Source organism: Peromyscus californicus, unplaced genomic scaffold, assembly GCF_007827085.1.
Source record: "Peromyscus californicus insignis strain IS unplaced genomic scaffold, ASM782708v3 Scaffold_4__1_contigs__length_199733344, whole genome shotgun sequence".
NCBI lineage: Eukaryota > Metazoa > Chordata > Mammalia > Rodentia > Cricetidae > Peromyscus > Peromyscus californicus.
Genome location: NW_026294562.1, coordinates 3,999,210 through 4,014,170, shown reverse-complemented (window position 1 = coordinate 4,014,170; position 14,961 = coordinate 3,999,210). Strand labels below are relative to the sequence as shown.

At 45.4% G+C, this 14,961-nt stretch overlaps 1 protein-coding gene across 4 annotated transcripts in view; it reads left to right on the top strand.

The window, feature by feature from the left end:
- The window catches only part of Trub1 (TruB pseudouridine synthase family member 1), a 159,137-nt gene that overhangs the window by 55,929 nt on the left and 88,247 nt on the right, over positions 1-14,961 (top strand). The window lies entirely within an intron of this gene.

Here is a 14,961-nt window from a genome sequence, read left to right as displayed (position 1 = left end):
CCCACTGTATCCTAAAAGTAAGAAACTAATGTAGTTAATTTTAGTTCCTTAGAAAACAGTCTGTGGCCGGGCGTTGGTGGCGCACGCCTTTAATCCCAGTACTCGGGAGGCAGAGCCAGGCGGATCTCTGTGAGTTCAAGGCCAGCCTGGGCTACCAAGTGAGTTCCAGGAAAAGCTTCAAAGCTACACAGAGAAACCCTGTCTCAAAAAACCAAAAAAAGAAAACAGTCTGTGAAGGAGAGTGCTCAGTCGGCAGGATGCTTGTTGTGGCAGCGTGAGGACCTGAGTTTAACCCCAGATCCATGTAGAAAACCAGATGTGATGGCACATGCTGGTGATCCCAGCACAGGAGAGGCAGAGACGAGGTGCTCCCCAGCCAGGTAGCTGAGACCAGTCTGCAAATCCCAGGCCAGTGAAAGACTATCTCAGAGAACAAAGTGGAAAGCTTCCCAAGGAAAGGGAACCAAGGTTGAGCTGTGGCCTACACACACACACACACACACACACACACACACACACACACACACACACACACAGGGTCACACTCAGACACACTCACATATACACAGTCTCACACATACATACACTAAAAATCATAATCTGTCAAGCAGTAAAGAAAACATTTAATTTTTCCTGTATTGGGATGCTTTGAACCATTTCTCCTTCTCATCCTTGCGTTACAGGAGAAGACAGCACAGAAAAGTGACTTCTACCTCCAAATTATTGCATTAGCCAGGACAGCACTTAGAGGCCAGGTATCAAGTCACTAATGTTCTCTGGGTCCACGGAGCTGGCAATATGATTGAAAGGTGATGACTGGTTCGTTTTATTCTGTATAATTTAAATACATCAGTTGTCAAAATATTCACAAGTGACTTTCCTCTGAGGAAATAAGGTATGGTCTACAAAAGATGTGGTCCAGGCCTTTAAGAGCTTTCACTTAACTTGAGGTGGGACTTCAAGAAGCGCGCGCGCGCGCGCACACACACACACACACACACACACACACACACACACACACACACACACGTAGCAGTGCAGGGCTATGTACCATCATCAGTGACTGTATTTGTCAAGAAGAGTTTAATGGAACAATAATTCGTTCCTGAAAACATCTGTTACTCTCCCGCTGAAAGGAGAGGAGAGAACACAGGATGTCATTGGAACAGACAGGCTTTGAGTCACTCTTGTATATCCAGAGAGTCAAGAGGACAGAGCAGCCGAGGGAGGGAGACTAGTCCCGCAAAGATGGCAGAGGGCGTGGCATGGTCAGTCAGTCAGTAAGAGTCTAGTCTGAATGGAAGAAAAGGTCTGAGTCATTTGGGATGATGTCATTTGGAGCCTTGAAGTTTCATCAGGATTCAGGGAAGTTTCAGAGGACAGACTGGCTCATATGGCAGCTTTACTTAAGGAGGTTACACTAACACAGTTAAGTAGGTAGAAACAGGAGGCAGACACCCAGTCAGAAATGAGTATGGAGCAGTCACGGCAGATTGAGGTCATAAACTACTAACTGAAGTATCATTAGATGGTGGACATTTGAATGAACAGCAAAAAAGAAAGTGATGGTCCTTAGTGATTTGCTAGATAATTGAGGGTTATGAAATTGAAGGACAAAATGATTAGCAATAATTTTTCTTGAAGGAAATGGAGCTGAAATTTTGTATGAGTAGCATTTTCTTAGGCATTGAGTAGCTGATAACAATTGCCTGTGATGGGGACATCCACCATGCATTCTCCTCTTTTACCAGAGGATGAGCCTCTTGGAAAGGCTCTACAGAGGGTGTGGTGTGTAGGGGTCTGTTGATGTTGGTCTATATAGGGTTTCCTAACTGTGATTTGAAGCACTAAATCTTGCTAGTAGTTGAATGCATGGGCTCTGGATGACACATTTTCCCAGCCCTGCGGCTACCATTAGCTGTTAACCTTAGACAAGTTAATTCACTTTCCTAAGCCCCAGTTTCCTTGCTTGTTAAGTAGGTATTAATACTCTCCTTCACAAAGTCAGTCCTGAACCCCAAATTAGATGATTCAGATAGGTATTTAGTATGATTCTTAGAGTCCAGGAAGTAGTGAGCAGTGAATAGCTGCATATACCACACACCTCACTTTATACAGAGGAGGAGGAAGGTGACATTCTCCTGGTCTGTGGGTCCTAATCACATGCATTTCTCTTGTTTGAGTAACAAGATGTGAACTACACTTTCCTGGCAGCAGACATTATTAAATGGTGGCAGCAGACATTGTTAAATGGTGAGGTAAAGCCATTGATGCAAGTGAAAAGACTTTAGAGAACAGAGTCATCCACATTTGCACAGCAGGTATATTGAGTGCCCTAAACTGAATGCACATATTTAATCCATTTACTCTTTGCTTGGAGGCCCATCCCATCATTTCCCCCACCATCTAAGAGCTTGTCTTTGAACCATGCCCAGCTGTTTTCTATAAAACTGGTACCAAGCAATCCCAAGCCAGATTTGTCTATACATATACAGACACAGCATTAATTAGCACATCAGTTCTTCTTTGTGGTTTCACATCCCAGTTTCATTATCTGAAGTTAGTCACTGTTTGAAAATATAAAATAGGAATTTCTAGCTACAAACATTTCATAAGTTCTAGGTAATATTTATTGGAGTGTTTTTCGTCCGTTCTGTTTTATTGTTAGTGGTCGGTTGTTGTACCTTACTGTCTCATTGACACCATAGATGTGTAACAGAAGATGGCACACATGAGTTTTGTACTCTCTGCAGATTGAGGCATTCAGTGGGCGAGCTTGGAATGCGCCCCTGCGATGAGGGGCTGATTACCTTAAAACCCTTTCGCTCACATTATTTCATTATTCCCTTCCAGCTAATCCTGTGACATCAGTAGGTCTGTCTTTACTTAGGTGAAGAACTTGAAGAGGCACTGAGGGCATGGTGACTCCCCAAGACAGGGTTAGGGCTCTGTACACTCATGGCTGTTTGTATCACATCTGGAAAGAAGTGCACAGATGTTTAGTGGGAGGGACGAAACACATGTTGTAATGAAAAAAAGAAAAAAGAAGAAAGAAAAGAAAACAATTTTGAGTAAAACGACTGGGAGTAAGAGCAAAGAACAAGGCGTTTGCTTCCATTCTAGCACGGCAGAAAATGAGATCCTTCTGGTGTGAGCCTGAGCATGGGGTGGAACCGGCAGCGGTTTAACTTGGGTGAGACCCCTCTTGGACTACATCTGGTCTGGGACTTCTTGGTATGGATTTTATAAAAACCAGCTGGGCACAGTTCAAAGACAAGCAGCAACATGACGGAGGAGCTGATAGGTGGATTTATTAGCACAGACCAGCAGATTTAAATATGTGCAGCTCAGCTAAGCAAATACGAGAGAGGAGGCTAAATTTATACAAGTATCTGAAGTGTGTAAACGCTAAAAAGGGAGAGTATTCGTTTAATACAATACACAGGGGCATGATGTGCAATAATAGGATAAAACCTTAAGCTGAGCATATAAAATTTTTCCTGATAATGAATCTATCAAGGCTGGCTGTGGCACAGCCTTTCTCTAGAGAAGCAATGGAAATTTCAAGCCTTATGGTTTTTAAAACTTCCTTGGGAACTAGGTATTAGGTGTTAGAGCATTGTGACTCATTTGGTCAGGTGTGATAATGGCCTTATGGTTGGATAAGGAAATGTCAGGGCTGGGGAGACAGCTCAATTGGTCAAGTGCTTGCCTGGTATACACAGAGCCCTAAATTCAGTCCCCAGCACCCCATATAATTGGACATGGTGGTACACACCTGTAAGCCCAGCATTGAGGAGGTGGAGGGAGGAGGATTAGAAATTCTCGATCATCCTTGACTATGTAGCAAGCTTGAGGCCAGCCTAGAAAAATGAGACCCTGTCCCCAAAACCAAAGGTGGGAGGGGCAGCGGGATGGCTCAACAGCTAAGAGCACCGCCACTGAGGCTGATGACCTGAGTCTGCTCCCCAGAACTCAGCGTGCTGTAAAGGCAGAACTGGCTCCTGCAGGTTGCCCTGTGACCTTTGCATATGATGCTGTGACACACCCCACGTGTGGCAATGCATTATGATAAAAGTGTCTCTTACATTCTAAGAGATTTGAACTTTTGCTGGACCTCACAGCCAGAGTTAATAGCACGCCCTGAGGTCACCTAGGACTGCTGTACTACTCTGTACTCAGGCTGTTTGTTTAACCTGCCTTTAGGAGGGAAATGCAACAGTCAACCTTACCTGCCTTGGATTAAACAATTTTTACAACTTAAGCTAATGTTTAGCTGTAATCTGAAGTTATATTCTTTCATGCCCCTGACGCAGAGTAACACATGTGTGTTTGCATTTGTGTTTGAATATTTTTTTGCTGCAAGTATCAAATAGGATAGATGAAATTGGCCTTATAAAATGAGTATCCACCATACATTCTGAAAGCAGCATTCAGATATTGCTTGATAGTGTTTGTTTGTTATCTGGGTCAGGTGGGGTCAGGTGGAGTCAAGTAAAGTCAAGAACTTTATGCCACATAAAACTCTGTTGAAGATTTGTGCAAAAAATCCCTCATTCCTTCCTTGTGTGATACTTTCTTTGTTGGTCAATAAAAGAGAGAGCAAAATCCTCTGTTAGGACACAGACAGACCAATACACACACACACAGAGAGAGAGAGAGAGAGAGAGAGAGAGAGAGAGAGAGAGAGAGAGAGAGAGAGAGAGAGAGAGAGAGAGAGGCATAGGACAGCCTTCAGGCAGGCACAGATTCAGACTCATAGACAGACAGACAGACAGGACAACAGAAGACACAGGAACAGTAAACTAAAGAATTCACATCTGGGCTGGCACTTGGTTAAGTGACATCCAGGGGAGGTGCTTGGATTTCTTTCCTTGATGTGATACTGACACATTATTGGTGACTCTGAGTTTATTATTAATCAAACCAAACACACAGAGTAAATAAATGTGATTATTGGCATACGACAAACTTATAAAGAGATTTGCTTTAGAATACTGTGGCAAAGAAAGAGATGAGGGAAAAGAGAAAGAAAGGGGAGGGAGAACAGAGGGTGAAGATGAGAGAAAGAAGGATGGCCGAAGGCAGTGGGGCAAACTCTTGACCACCTGGCTCTGAAGGGAGTACTGACAGTACATTTTACTGTTCTCCTGCTTTCTCACAAGCTTGCAAACCTTCACAATAAAAAGTGTTGATTACGTTTTCCTGAACAAAATTCAGCAGTTCACCTGTCCCTGGGCTCTGGGACTTACAGTGCCTTCCATCAGGTGAACAGACTTCTGGTCAACCAGGACCCAGGAACTTTTCCATCTTGCTCTTGAGATGAAAGGCCCTTTCTAAAGCTGTAGGTGGAAGTCAAGAAAATCCTTAGCGCTGGGTGGTGGTAGCGCTTGCCTTTAATCCCAGCACTTGGGAGGCAGAGGCAGGCTGATCTCTGTGAGTTCCAGGCCAGCCTAGTCTACAAAGTGAATTCTGGGGCAGGCTCCAAAGCTACACAGAGAAACCCTGTCTTGGAAAAAAAATAGAAAATCCTCAGCAGTGCACATCTCTATTGTCATTCCCAGAGATGGGTGTTTTAAGGTGAAAGGCAGGTTGTTGAACCACTACTCATAGGCCACCCCTGATCTTCTGTCATTGAGGGTAGATGTGGTGTTTTTGGAATGACAGAATCTTGGTCTCTCAAATGGAGAAACAGTCGCCTCTTGTTGAGTTTGGGAAGAAAAAGGGTCATCCATAAAGGGGAGTGTGTGTGTGTGTGTGTGTGTGTGTGTGTGTGTGTGTGTGTGTGTGTGTTTAGATAAGAGTGGAAGTGAGTTTGATATTTGCTCAGCTGATTTACAGTACTTCTGTCTTACCTTTCAGGTCATTGGAATTAGAGTTATATGCCTCTATGTTCAGCAGGAAGGGAAAGATTTGAAAACCCCACTAAACATCCATAAATCTAGAGATTAAAACAAAAACAGAAAACAATAAAACCAGGCTGCGGAGATAGTTTTTCAGGTAAAAGTACTTGCCAGGCAAGTAGGAACAGCATTTGAACCCTCTGTACCCACATAAATGCCGATAGGTATCCCAGTGACCAGCCTGTAGTTCCAACATGTCAAAGGCAGAGACAGGCTTCCAAGAGCAAGATGGCTAGCTAGACTAGTCAAAGCTACGAGTTCTGGGTTTGAGTGAGAGATATAAAAGATGCAGAGCGATAGAGGAAGACATCAGATGCAAACTTCCGGTCTCTACATGCACACACACTTGCAGATATACACCTGAACACACGTGCACTCACACAGATGTAAAAACAAATAAAACCAAATCAAAACAATAGAGAATCAAGTTGGAGGTCTAGCTCATTGACAGAGCGCCTGCCTAGCATGTGTGAGCCTCGAAGCTCTGCAGGGTTTTTGTTATTTTTTTTTTTTTAAGGAAGAATTTATAAAGCAAACTCTTTCCGTCATTTCTCCTCTCTAAGAAGACCTCGCCTCACCTTCTTGCTTTGATTGTTTATGGCAGGAAGTCTAAAGAGCTTTTGTAGTGTAGGCCTTGTCTGCTTCTCAGTTTGCCGGAGGAATATAAATATTTGATCTGGATACTGCTGACGGCAATCAAGCATGAACAAAGCCTGATATCCCAGGAGCTGTCGTGTCTGAAATTTTCTAGAACGTACAACTAGGTCAGCGTGCGGCAGTAAGAAAGAGGTGGAGATGGGTTTAGGTGAAGGTGACTCTGGGCACACAGGAACTACCTGAAGGGGACTGGAGTGAGATGTGTGCCGCAGGCATACTGGGCTAGGCCAGTATCCCCCACCAGGGCTCTTGAAGAAGAGGCATTAAACTTCCTGGGTCTTCCTTCCATGCCATTCTCTGCCTACTGAGCTGTCATTTCCCCTTCTTAAGCTCCCCAAACCCACCAAATAAAGCTGGGTAAGCCATGCCTAGTTTTCCCACCACATTCGTGGTATTTGGCACCGTCCTCATATAAAGATGTGTCAGGGAGGCTGGTGTTGGCACACACCTTTAATCCCGGCATCTGAGAGGCAGAGGCAGGTGGCTGTCTGTGCTGGAGGCCAGGCTGGCCTACAAACAGAGTTCCAGGCCAGCCAGGGCTGCATAGTGAGAACCTGTTTCAAACAAACAACCAAAAGAAAAAGTGTTTGCCAGCCGCAGGGGAGATGGTTCAACTGGGAAGGTGTGGGCCATGCAGGCAGGAGGATCTGAGTTTGTTCCTCAGATCCACAAAAACAGACAGACCAACCCCAGGTGTAGGGGCATGAACCTGTAATCTTAGCACTGGAAAGGTGGAGACAGGAGGATTCCTGGGACTTGCTGACCAGCCAGTCTAACTGAATCAGCAAGCCCCAGATTCAGCAAGAGAACCTTGCCTAAATAATCGAGCAATAGAGGACTATACCTGTCCTCCATCTCTGGTCTCCACGTGCATATATACGCAAGTATACCCACATCTGTACATACAAGTTCACATAGGAGTGTGTGCACTACTCTCTTAGGCCATTGTGGGTCGCTGAAACAAAAACCCGAGGCTTGATGGGATGTCTAGAAGAGAAATCACAGCTGTGCGCGTCCAGAGCTGGTGCTAGCCGCTGTCATCCCGGGCTTCATCACTACAGATCGCATTATGGCGCGAGCAATCGTAAGTCAAGGAAGCAGGAAGCACACACCAGGCCAGTGTCATGCTTTCGTGGGAACCGACTGGAAGCCCATGAGAACAACACTGATCCCTTTTGAAATCACACTCTGGGTGACACAACCATCTTTCCCTGGGCCCCTAACACTTAAAGTCTTCATTACCTTTAGCGGAGCCTCCCTGAAGACGGCGCCTCCTGCGCACGAACATGTGGGCTCAGGCCACCTCCTAACCGAAGCATCCTTCCCGTGTCTTTTTGTGGCCCAACTTAAAACTTATAGTCACGAAGTCTTTTTTGATGGCTCAGTCATAATTAATCCATATTCATTTCATTTACCTCGACACCTCACACATAAGCTTATTACTATACTTAACACCCCGTTCTGATAGTGTGTTTACTTCCCTGCTAGGCTGTGGGCTTTGGGCGAACAAACGCTTTTCATCTACATTTCCCAGTGCCTGGTATAGTCGAGGCCCTCGACATCCTTGAATAAATCTCAGAAGCTGTGACGTTCCAAATGGAAGCTCATCAAGTTTAAGTGGCTAGAACAAGTGAGCCGGCCTTCATCCAGCACATGCGCAGTGTTCTTGGGGCCTCGGGTTTGCCAGTCTGTCTCAAGGAGAGCATGCTCCACGCCCAGGAGATGTAGCTGTGCTTTAATTTAGATTTTCTCCCAGTGTAGTTAGTCCCCGAGTGGGCAACCGTTTCCCCCATTTCTGTGTCTCGAGAACAGGATGATAAATAATGCAGTGATCGCACAGGAGAGATTAATTCTGCTACCCCGAGCTGCCGCTCAACTTTAGAGCCCAGGAAGGACGCAGGACTTACACAGCGTGCTGCGATTTGCAGCGACTTTTGTTTGTTTGTTTCCGCTTAACGGAGGCGAGAGCGCGGTTTGTTTGGCTTCTTCTTCAATAAGAAGCATCTTGATGTAACTAGTCCGGACATCTGTCGCACTTTCAAAAATTACAAGTTTCGATCACTGCTAAATTGTACGGATTCCAATCTGTCTGCTCTGCATACATTTGCATTCATAAAAACGGAATCAGGCTAAAAGTCTTTCTAGAGTAATCCCCTAAATGCATGAAGTATTAGATGGCTTTCCCCTACTGGTTCATGCCGTTGCTAGGGACCTAAAAGGATCATTGATTTGAATTATTTAATGTGTACAGCAAGTTGAGTTTCTTTTTCTTAAAAAAAGGAAAACCCATCCTTGGGTGCTGCTTTAGTTTTCATTTCTATTAACATTTATTTATTTATTATTTTTATGTTTGGGTTTTTCACAGCAGTTTCTCTGTGTGGTCCTGGCTGTCCTGGAACTCACTCTGTAGCCCAGGCTGGCCTCAAACTCAGGGATCCGCCCGCCTCTGCCTCCCGAGTGCTGGGATTAAGGGTGTGCGCCGCCACCGCCCGGCTTCTTTATTTATTTATTGGAGGCTCGTATGTGTGCATGCTCAGAGGCTGACTTTAGAGCTTTCATCTCCCACCATGTGGGTTCCAGGGTGGCCAGCCTTGACGGCAAGCGTCAGTTCTCACTCAGCCATCTTGCCCCCCCCCCTGCTTTATTTTTTTTTTTCATGTGAAATCGCATTATTCTTGGGAAAATTTTAAAGCTGTATTCACATGAGCTTCAAAAAAGGGCCAGATTTCTTCATGTTTTTAAATTGTCCAGGAAATGTTTGATTGTAATGAAACACTGGTGCAAAAACTGGGTTGAAATTGCTGAGCTAAAAATAAAGCTATAGCTGCGCATTACTTTAATGCTGTAACTTTTTTCTTTGAGGATTGGCACAGACTTAGAGACAAGGAACATTCTAATTTGTAATAAAAATGTCACTCTCAATGTTTGTTGCTGCTTTTGAAATTTTAAGCCGGTTTTTACTCAAATTCAGTCAACAATTCTAGACTTGAAATGTTGAACATTTTGTTGTATGAACTAAGTCTTAATTCTTATTTATTTATTTTGGTATTTTACTCTCTCATAGAAAAGCAGCTGTGTGTCACATCAGCACAATTTGGCTGCTAACATCTCAGGGACAAGGTTTATTTTTGTGCTCTGTTCAGAAAGCAGGCCAGAAATGGAAGTCTCATTTGTGCTGTTTAGTGTGGCTTTCTATGGCAATCCAAGGCTCTCATTTAATCCTTTGACAGCACAGCACAAATGCACAAGGCAAAGTTCCGTCTGTATGTGGCGCCCGACTTGTGGTGGGAGACTGGGGGGGGGGGGATTAGAAAGATAACTCTGCCATTTATCATCTAAACCAGGCACTTTTGAGAGCTCATATGGAATGCTCGGACAATTAAAAGCCGTTAGTTGCCTTACAGCAGGTATAATGAGAGCCACCAGGACACACCAGGTGTACTGTCACCTGGACCAGAAAGTGTGTCACTAACACAGACAGCCTGTTGACCTTGTTATATAGCAAATTCCTCTGGGAATTCTAGTGAGTTATTGATGGAACACTGAGCCATGGAACAGTAAGTATGGATTCTAATATCTGGTGCAGCACAGCCCTCACTTAGGGTCACAGCAGGTTAAAGTCATGTTAGGACACAAGACAGAGCAGGTGAATCTGGACAAAGGCTGTAAACATGTTCTTATAATAAATAAGTCACCGATGATAAATGTTTGTTACTGGTTAAATACCTTAACCAAAAGAAGCTAGTCATCGAGGAGGGCTGGAAGCCAGCATCCTGCCAACGTGAGCTGGGATGTGAGCTGCGTGGGGCTCTGCTTCAAACTTGGAATAAGGTTTTGGTGTTACATGCAGCTACTATCCCATTTTCACTTCACATTAATTCTTCCTGAATTAATACACATTAAAACTAGCTGCAGCTTCTCAGATCTGTGAGTCTTGCTATGTTTCTCCCTGTACATGTCTTTTTCCTTAAAGTCTCTCTGAGGCCCCTCAGCCTCTGTCAGAGGCCTAATGTATGCATGGTAATGTGGGCATGTATGCAAGGAGCCTGCCAGATGAGAGGAGGGCGAGGCTCATGCCCTCCGGGCACTGCTGTCTAATACAGGAGAGAGAATAAATGGTTCTGCTGTGCATGGGCCTGTGCCATCCGAAGGGGATACACGTTAATGTGTTAGGCAGAGGGGCAGTGAAAACATTGTTCTCTCTATATATATTTTCGCATATTTGAACTGTGTTCTAACTTTTTAAAACTGAAAACAGATATAAGGACTTAGAGGACCTGGAAAGCCATCTGGTTGTAGGGAATCTGCCCTCATCTGCAACATCCCACTGTGCCTCAGTTTCCCTGAAAGCTGGCTTGCCTTGTGGAATCCTCCTTCCACAGTGTGCTGTGGTAGTTAATAAAATGCTTGTCTTGTTGGGCCTCAGCACATTCCTGGTTGCTTGCTTTTGGCCTTTGCTGTGGGATTTCCTTGCTCAAATAGCTGACACTAGGCCTTAGCATTGGCTCCCATTGTGCCTTCTCACTGGACACCTTGCCTAAAGGACCTGGGATGTGGACACTATCATCTTTCTGCTCCCACAGCTCCAGCCTAAGTCACAGAGGACTCCTTTTGCTCCCCACAGGAGTTGTCCATCTGTGCTATTGGCAGCGGTAAGTGAGGTCTGGGCAGAAGCAGGTGTGGAAATCCAGAAGCGATAAATGCCTTTGCATGTGCCCAGTTTGAGTGTTTGGTGTCTAAGGATTGGCCTTGAGGCAAGTATAGTGAGTCTTTCTCTCTCCCGCCAGCCAGCTCCCAAATAATGACATGAAAACATTATTAATTATGAAAGCTTGGCCTTAGCTTAGGCTTGTCCCACTAGCTCTTATAACTTATATTAACCCATATTTGTATTAATCTACGTTCTACCACGTGGCCTTTACCTCGCTCTCATTCTGTGTGTCCACTTATTCTGCATCTCCATGGGTGTCTCTCTCATGCCTAGATTCATCTCCTACTTCCTCTCTCTCTGCCCAGAAGTCCTGCCTACACCTCCTGCCTAGCTATTGGCTGTTCAGCTCTTTATTAAACCAACCACAGCAATATATCTTCACTCAGTGTACAAATAGCCCACAATAGGCAAGTCTGACATTCCTGGGAGAAAAGCTCATGGGGTGGGTGCTGACTGCTTGAATAATCACTGTGTTTAAACTCACAGTGTACTGCCCAGTGGCCATCCCAAAGAAAATGGAGAGAAGCTAAATGGCCTTTGCAGGAGACCCCCCAAAAAGTGGGGGCTTCCTCCCTGACCCCGGATTAGGCACAAACCACAACCAAACACCTGTTTTCACAGAGAGACCCTTTATCAAGAGGGGAAGAAAGGTTAAAGTGGCCGCTTCCTGACTCAGGCAGAGAAGAGCAGTGAATGACCTTGCAGGTGTCGTTTTTAAGAGGAGAAGGGGAGGTCTGTGTTAGAATGGGCTAGGATGCAGTGGTAAAGGAGACAGGGGACTAGAGGGAAGGGGACAAGAGAAAGGGGGAGGGGTATTTGTCCTGGAGGGACAAAGGACCACCTCAGGATAGAGGGGAGGCATCATGGCACATGAGCAAGTGGTGGTTTATAAAGGTAAAGGGGGATCCCATCTTAGGATGAGGTGTTTGATTTTAATTGGGATGATAATTAGGTGAACCAAAGGAGGCTTCTGATTGCTGGACTTAGGTAGTCAGCCTCAGGAGGAGGAAGTGGCCAAAGAAGGGAAGAGACCTTGTGGGTAGCTTTTAGAGTCTAATCTAATGGTTTTCAGCAAGGCAGAGGGAGTGTGGGAGAAGGCAAGGCCTGCCAGAGCCACGGGCTCAAGCAGGCTAGTGTCCCTTGAGCCTCTGAGTCTTGGTCATTCAAAATCAGACTTCTGAGGAAGGAGGGGACAGCAGACAGTGGGATCCTGCGGACTGAGGGCAGAAATGGTTTGGGTGGGGAGGGCTGGCTGGAGCTGCTGAGCAGGAATGAGAAAGTCAGAGCAAACGGAGTCACTGGACACAGAGAACTTTGAGCCACCTTAGGAGTCCCTTGAAATGATTTGTCAAATCTGTTTGGTGTGTGCCTTATCCCAGGCAAAATGACAATAATAATAGTAATAATAATAATAATAATAATAATAATAATAATAATAATAATAATACCGAGTGCTTCCTGCCTGGTACCCTGTTGTAGAATATTATTTTAAGGTGTGTTACTTTTGTTTATGTTGCATTTGTTTAACTCTGTGAAGCTGTGTTACTGTGACTGTGTAAAACACCTGTTGGTCTAATAAAGAGCTGAATGGCCAATAGTGACGCAGGAGAGAGGATAGCCGGGGCTGGCAGGCAGAGAGTATATATAGGAGGAGAAAACTGAGAGATCTAAGATCTAGCAGCCAGAGGAGGAGGAGGAGGAGGAGGAGGAGTCGGAGTCGGAGTCCAGGGACCAGCCACCCAGCCACCCAGCCACCCAGCCACCCACCTACACAGCCACACAGCCACACAGCCACACAGCAAGCCACAGAGTAAGAGTAAGATTTACAGAAGTTAGAGAAAAGGAAAAGCCCAGAGGCAAAAGGTAGTTGGGATAATTTAAGGAAAGCTGGCTAGAAATTAAACCAAGCTAAGGCCGGGCATTCGTAATTAAGAATAAGCTTCTGTGTGTGATTTATTTGGGAGCTGGGTGGTGGGCCCCCCAAAACAAACAACACATACACCCGGGTGGGAATGGTTGGCAGGGGAGGAGGAGATGAACAAAAGGAGCCACAAGAGAAAAAGCCAAGGAGAGCGAGAAAGGACACGCACAGAGTGTTGTCACTGAAGATGAGGAGCTGAGATGGCTCATCCAAGCAGAGCGTGGCAGGCGCCGTGGGGTGTGGTAGAACAGAAACCCTTTGGGGGCTGATTCTGTACTTTCTTTACCTGAGTTATAATGTTGGTGTATATGTAGCTATGAAGAAGAGTACTGTTATAAACAGAAAGCTTGGCAGGGGAGTGTATTCCTGATCTATAATGGACACCAGAGCAGCTCTCTTAACCCCCAGAGAACAGGCCATTAGAACGGAAGGTGACCTTGGAGAAGGAACGAGAAAGGTTTTGCTGGAGCCTGGCTCATTTCCAGCTGTCTGGGGAAAAGCAGGAGACCACACCGGTCAATGCTTCAAGTCCTCAGCTCGGCCAGTGGCTGTGTTCCAGCCTCGTTCTGTTACCTTGGAAATCCAAATATTTCCAGTCCCTCCCTTTCTCTGTGCCAGCGTGGACGGGGCTAAGTGACAAGCGCCTGCGCCCTCACAGGGACACAATTACTCACCCTATGGCTGCACATGCAGATGGAGATGAGAACCGAGGGCTCCTGAGGTGGAGGAGATGTGATAATAGCCGTGTTTCATTTATCTTGCCTTAAACCTGTGGGCCAAAAGAGGCAGCTTGACCTTCCATTTAAAAGGAATAACAATATGATAAATCTCCACTTTTTCTTCATGTGTTTCCTACTTTGCCCTAATTTCATAGATGAAATCACACACTCAGAACTGACTTTGTAATTTAGCTCTGAAGTCTAGAAAGGCTACACAGGGGGAGCACAGTACCTTTTAATATGTACAGAGGGGAGCACGGTGCCTTTTAATATACACAGGGGGAGCACAGTGCCTTTTAATATACACAGGGGGAGCACAGTACCTTTTAATATGCACAGGGGGGAGCACAGTGCCTTTTAATATACACAGGGGGAGCATGGTGCCTTTTTTAATATACACAGGGGGAGAACAGTGCCTTTTAATATAAACATGGGGAGCACAGTGCCTTTTAATATGCACAGGAGGAAAATGGTTCCCTTTAATATACCTATGCCCTGGTGTGTTAAGTCACCTAGAAAGCTGGAGGAAAGAGCTCTCAACTGAGCAAGAGCAAAGAGGGAGCTGTGTGAAGGGTACCCCGGAATCCCCGACCTGAGAGCAAGTGGAAGTTCTAAGAGAAATTATAACTATTATTATCATTTTGTTTCCAACGTTAATGCAGGGACTTTAGCTAATTGCACCCTCGATTCAGAGCACACAGTCACTGGCATCCCTGCCAGCCCTTGCTCTTGGTCGATGTATCCCTTGGTTCCTGTCAGGATCATGCTCCACCCAGCCACCACCCACGGCGATGGTTCTGACATATTTAATGTGCCTTTGTCCATCTGTGGGTGCTCTGACGGGTTGTGGAAGCTGGCGCTATCAGTTTGTCCGACAGTGCTTCTCCACACGTCTTTCAATCTTTTTGTCTCATTCAAGTGGACTTTCAAGGTCCAGCCTTCCTGCTATGTGCACATCTAATTTATTGACTAAATTACCAGGGATAATTCAGAGTTCTGACTTCCTTGTCTGGTCTCTACAAAAGCTGCATTTTGTACCGGGTGAGTCAG